This window comes from Vicia villosa, unplaced genomic scaffold, assembly GCF_029867415.1.
Source record: "Vicia villosa cultivar HV-30 ecotype Madison, WI unplaced genomic scaffold, Vvil1.0 ctg.000972F_1_1_3, whole genome shotgun sequence".
NCBI classification, from domain to species: domain Eukaryota; kingdom Viridiplantae; phylum Streptophyta; class Magnoliopsida; order Fabales; family Fabaceae; genus Vicia; species Vicia villosa.
Window position 1 is genome coordinate 237576 of NW_026705439.1, and position 6656 is coordinate 244231.

The 6656-nt window shown below is 37.8% G+C and overlaps 1 long non-coding RNA gene across 2 annotated transcripts; it reads right to left on the reverse strand.

Moving 5' to 3' along the window:
* Positions 1–3062: 3062 nt before the first annotated feature.
* On the reverse strand, positions 3063–4939 carry LOC131632624 (uncharacterized). 2 transcript variants are annotated; one of them, XR_009293060.1, is made up of 5 exons: positions 4689–4939; positions 4425–4548; positions 4011–4331; positions 3381–3583; positions 3063–3237 (listed from the first exon to the last, which is right to left on the reverse strand). It is a non-coding gene; the product is annotated as an uncharacterized LOC131632624 (long non-coding RNA). The 2 variants fall into 2 exon arrangements; XR_009293059.1 differs by having other exon boundaries at positions 4011–4548.
* Positions 4940–6656: the final 1717 nt, after the last annotated feature.

Consider the following 6656-nt stretch of genomic DNA (forward strand, 5'->3'; position numbering starts at 1 on the left):
TTCTGATCAATATTCTTAGTTTTGATGATAACAAGGATATGAATTTTGTGTGAGATAATATGGTACTCTAATACATTGCAATTTCCTTTTCAGGAAATATATAAAGAGTATGCACAAATCAGCGCTCAGAAGCTTTGACTCAGAAGGTTCAGCATGCAACATCAGAACATGGTCTAGCAAGACATCAGAAGATGGTCAAGGCAGAATCAGAACATGGGTCTATGGAAGCATCAGAAGAACTTGAGTTCAGAAGCAGAAGCACTGAAGTTCTCATGGTATCACGCTCAGAAGCACTTCAAGGTCAGAAGACAAGAAGATGCTATGCACCAAGCTGTTTGAATCTGATGATATTCAAACGTTGTATACACAAACATCAGATCAGAAGAAAGTACAGGTGGCAGGCTACGCTGACTGACAAAAGGAACGTTGGAAGCTATTAAAGGCAACGTCAGTAGACACAGCGTGAACAAGGCTCGAGGTAGTTGACAAAAGCGTGAAACATTAAATGCAATGCTGTACGGAACACGCAAAGCATTAAATGCTCCCAACGGTCATCTTCTCAAGTGCCTATAAATATGAAGTTCTGATGAGAAGCAAGGTTATGAACTCTGGACGAATTCTGAACGAACCTATTCTGAATAACTTGTTGAAACGCTGTTTAACTCAAAGCTCAGAAACTTCATCTTCACCAAAGCTCACTACATTGCTGTTGTAATATATCAGTGAGATTAAGCTTAAACTTTAAGAGAAATATCACTGTTGTGATTAAATATTTTCAGAAGCATTGTAATACTCTTAGAATTGATTACATTAATTTGTAAGTAACTAGAGTGATCAAGTGTTGATCAGGATACTCTAGGAAGTCTTAGCTTGTGTATAAGCAGTTGTAATTAGAGTGACCACGTGGTGGTCAGGATACTCTAAGAAAGTCTTAGCTTGTGTCTAAGCATTTGTTCCTAGAGTGATCAGGTTGTGATCAGGATACTCTAGAAGACTTAGTCGTGGGATAAGTGGAAAACCATTGTAATCTGTTGAGATTAGTGGATTAAATCCTCAGGTGAGGTAAATCACTCCGTGGGGGTGGACTGGAGTAGTTTAGTTAACAACGAACCAGGATAAAAATAAGTGTGCAATTTGTTTTTATCGTTCAAGTTTTTAGACTAAACTTATTCAAACCCCCCCCCCCCTTTCTAAGTGTTTTTCTATCCTTCAGCATTCTCCTTCCAAATTTTGCGGGAAGGGTCTAGCGTCCCGTCCTCCCAAGTGAAACGTGGAGGTAAAGAAAATGAACACCACAGAAAAATGGCAACTCTGCTGGGGGCATATTGAAAACCTTGGTTTTTCATCCAAACCAATGGTTGACCTGTGCTGGTTCAGCCCCCAATGAGGAATTAGGGATGCCAAATTCCCCCTCAAACAAGAGAGGTCCTGCCTAACCTCTGTGTCATTTCATGTGATTGTTGCATATATACTTGTTTATTTTTGTTTATTCTGTATCGGGAAAGGGCTTGATTCCCTCTTGTGGTGAGAAATCCTATACCCGGATTTGAGTGCAACATAAGATATGATTGAGGATGTCTTCTCGGTGAAGGCCCTCTAATCTTGGTTCCCAAATCTACTCTTGGGATTTGCCTGGCTGGTTGTGATTAACTGCGCCAATGCATTCCGATACTGATTTGTACCAGGAGGACCTAGAAACACATTAACCCCACTTAAAGCCTTTTTTAGGACTTTGAGCGGTGATTACGAAAGTAATTGTCACGCAGATACTACACTCAGAAAAAAATCTCTTATAGATACCAATCAACGTATCTTTAAGGTTGAGCAAAAACTCTGAGATCCCCTAGAACCTATTCTACAGGTACAAAAATCCTTAACCTTAGTTTACCATGGGGCGAGGTTTGCGTTTTGACTTCATGACCGCTATACCCTTCTACGCCATGTTTGTTTAAAAACTCTTGTGTGTGCATTCATGCATTCATCATAATAATTAAAACCAAAGAGTCTTTTTCGAGTCGTTTTTCAAGGAAACTAAATAATGAAAGTTTTGAACTTCATAGAAAGAGAGAAATAGAGAAAGGACTTAAGGATCTATACCATTGATTACGGAAGAAAGAGAGCTAGGAAATACACCTTCAAAATTCCTAAGGTCGAGGAATTGGAAAAGCTCAGAAAATTGGTGGTCAACCCCTAGGCTTTCAAAGAGAAGTATGGAAAACTTCTGCCTCTTCTCAGCACTAACATTGTGGATGAGATCCTTCCCACTTTGGTACAGTTTTATGATCCAACGTATCACTGCTTTACCTTCCTAGATTATCAACTCATGCCTACATTGGAGGAGTACTCTCGTCTGATTGAAATACCCGTGTACGCGCAAGATCCGTACTCCGGTTTGGAAAAGAATCCTGACGACATTATCGTTGCTGCAACTACTCCTTTGAACGTAGTCGACATTGTTGCACCCCAAAATTTGCCCACCTAATTCTTATTCCTAACTGGCTTATTACCTTAGCATCATTTGCATTTCTAGGTCATAAACATATCATGCATTCATTAAGAATAATATTGGTTCATTAAATCAGTGGCGATGGATCGAAAGGTATCAATTGAATCAGGGTTTTATTTCACTATTCATTTATTAATCAATGGGTTCTTTCTTATGGAATTTGGACGTGTGATTGTTTAGTGTCCTACTTGAATCATAAATTACGATACAATATTGAATGAATTCATTCGGATGAAAATGCTAACCTATGACAAGCCTTTTTGAGATTGAGTTTCTTATGGGAATTGCTTAAAGAACGATTTATCTTGGACCATGGCTTGGAAAAGAAGTTATTCAAATTTTATTTGGGAATGTGAAGAGAAAAGTCCAAATTCCCATTACATAATCCAAATTCATTCAAATGCTCCATTGAGAAAGCTATAAGAAAAATCAAGTTTCGATCAACGTCATGTTTGCTTGTCTTTGGACTTATTTCATGCCATCATTCAAGAAGTTGCTTGAAAAGTTAAATGAGGGAAAATGCTTCATTACAAAAAAATAATATATACAACATTTCAAGTCAAGTTCTAAATTACAAACAAGAAGTCCATTACAAAGTGGAGTAAAAATGAGAGCTACATTAAAACCCATTTTTTACAAAAGTTCAGACTCCATTTTTAGCTTCATCATTCCAAGCCATGCTATGACTCCATGCTTCACATTCCATCTCTTTTTAAGCCACACATATCCCCCTACAACATACATTCGATCACAGTTCAGTACACATATGGACCCATTGTGGAGAAATTCAATGCAAAAGAAAACAAGAGCTAAAGTATAGCATAATTTATCTTGTCATCAAGTTCAGAATAATTCACAAGTTATGAACGTATACTCGATTCGAAGTTCAAGGTATTCAACAACACAAGGCAGCAACACATCCGTATCATCAATGCCACTAACCTGCAATCAAAAATGCAATCATCATTTATTAAAACCCTAAAATCATACACAAACAAAATCCTGCAAATTAGAACAATTACACCTATACATATCAGCCCATAGCACATACAAACAATCCCCAATATACTAGCAGCCCTGCATCGATTCAGTTCAGAAAATTAGATTAGAAGACTCCACAAAACCTGTTCAAAACAGTCACAAATACATACAGCCCTGCATAGTTTGTTTTAACCCATCCATAACAAAACCAAAAGTAAACTTATAAACTCTCTATGACAATTCACCTACATACAAGTCAAACCAACCGGTCAACAGGATTGTTCACAACAGCTATAACATTCACACCTAATTAACTAACCAATCACCAACAGTCTTAACAAACTATCTAACAACCTAAACCACCTCTAACCATATATATAACTAACACATAACAGAATCCCAACTGATTCCTAACTAACCTGCCAGCTCACATAACTGCCTAACTTCCTAACAGAATCTCTAACAATTTTTCCTAACAACCAACCATATTAACTACCAGAAACTAACAGAATCGGAGATATACCTGAACCTCTATAAAGCAGGATCCCCACACTACAAAGAGCTTCCTTCACCTCATCTTCATTTCGACACAATTCACTTCACCTTCATCACTCACTTCACTTCATTCTCTCTGCAACTTCTTCATCATTCATCACATTCACTCTCTCCCGTTTTTCTCACCTTGAGCCTCTCATCATCTTCATCAATCAACACCATCCACCATTTTCCATCACTTCTCAGTCTTCCTCATTCATATTCTTCAACTTCTCTCACCATTCATCAAACTCCTTCACATACTTCATCATCTGCAATCAATCTTCAAGAGCCCCCATCATCATTCATCCTGCGAGAAATTCACATTCTGCATTACAGATAATAGAATACGACGACAAGAAAGAGCTGAAAGAAGAATCTTAACAAACCGATAACAGAACACCTTCATCTCCAACCTTCGCATTCTCTCTGAGTCTTCAAAATACTCAATTTCTTCCTCGATGCATCTTCAACTTACCTTCAAGAATCATCTGCATCCAACCACTTCAATCATCATCGCGTCCCACCTTCATCACAAACGTAACAACAGCATCGCAACATCACCATCAATATAGAAAACGGTTGAAACAAGAAAAGGAAAAAGATTGATGAGAAGACAAAGTCGAAAGCGAGAAGATAACAGATTGAGTGAGAGCGAGGGACGAACGATTTGAGAGGATAATCGAGTGTGTCTGAATTGAGAGGGTAAGCCGAAATGAAGTTTGTTCGCATTAACGACGGAGGCTCGCCGGAAGACTGATCGGAGAAGATAATGAGAGATGAGCGGAGGTTTGATAAAGAGTCAAGGCGGAGGAAGAGGCCGTGTACGGCGGTGTCAATTGGTTGATCGAAGGTGAGCTGCACCGATTCCATGGCGAAGAAGAAGAATATGGAACAAGCTGAAAGGTCACAACACAAAACCCTATTTCCTCTTTCAATTATTTCCTCTTTTCACTTAATTATCTGTTTTATTATCATTATTATTATTTTGTATAATAAATAAATGGATCAATAATCAAAATCCGAATAATAAAACACTATGGGCCGAATTCAGATCACACCCCCCATTAGCCCAGTTTTTCTTGACAAGAGATAAAATCTGTAACAAAAAACAACTCTGTTGGGCCCTGCGCCCTGTTTGCTAATCACCCCTGTATTTCAGTTTGGCACCCCCCTGTTTCCATTACATCTTAATTTAGGTTTAATTAGATTTCTACCAATTTTCTTTAGGTGATAAATACTAATTTTTCCTATCATTCTTAAACTTTGATGCATAATTTTTGACATAGAAAATAATCACCAAAAATATTAGTTTTAGGCTATTTGTTTTAATCCTTTTTGCTTGATTTGTAATTCAATTTCCTTCATAAAAACCATATAAAAATAGTAGTATTTTATTTCATTTTAGTACTATATTTTTTACTTGTTATTTCATACTTGTGTGTAACTTTGTACCATTGTATCCTTACTCAATTTTACTCATGTATCTTACTTATGACTTCTAATTGTGACTTTAATTTTCATGTCCCCTTTATTCCTAACTTTAGGTAGAAACCATGACAACATTAGGACTTAGAAGTTCCCATTTCAACATTAAGCTAGTTATTCATTTTAGGCTAGTTTTCTTCTTCTTTTTCTTTTCAACATTAAAACATTAACAAATAGAGATGCGAATCACATTAAGAAAGTGATAGAGAAATGAGTGGGATTCATTCCCTAATCTGTTTCTCAATCACTTAGTGGCATAGAAATGAGTGGGATTCATTCCCTAATCTGTTTCTCGGTCACTACTTAATGGGAGAGAAATGAGTGGGATTCATTCCCTAATCTGTTTCTCGAACATTAATTAATGGGATAGAAGTGAGTGGGATTCATTCCCTAATCTGTTTCTTGAACATTACATAATGGGATAGAAGTGAGTGGGATTCATTCCCTAATCTGCTTCTCAATCATTATACATTTTTATGTGATTCGAATTGCAAAGTAAATTCCCTTAAAAAAAACACTCAACCAAAAACATCTAAAACACTTAATAAAGGCTCAGACCTAAACAAAGTAAGGAAGTGATGCGAAGCCTTGTATTGGGTTTTGTTCATCATGGAGTTACATCTAAAAGACACAAACCAACTTTCTCTCTTCTCTCTTGCCTCCGAGGCATTCTTTCTCGTGCCTTCAGGGCATTCTTCCTCCTAATCGGACACGTTACTTCCGCTCCATCCCCAGCTTAAGACTCCAGAGGTCGAGCAGCGGAGTGCGAATGTAACTGTTCAACTAAAAAACACAAAAACAAACAAAAACTAAAGAGCCGAACTACGGCGCTCTGATTCCTGAAAAGGATACGTAGGCATTGGGTCGCGGGGCCTAAGCGAGCACAACTATTTATAAACCTTATTTTCCCCGTGTTTCTTTTTCTTTCATTTGCATGCATTCCCTTAGTAATTAAGCTTTAGATTTAGACACCCTTTAGATAGCAACAAACATAGGTGGATACCATCGAGTACGATGGGCGTGAGGGGTGCTAGCACCTTCCCCTTGCGTAACCGACTCCCGTACCCTATCTCTGGTCGAAAGACCTCGTTCTTATTCGTTTCCAGGTTTTCTGATATTCCTTTCCCTCTTTGGGATAAATATATTA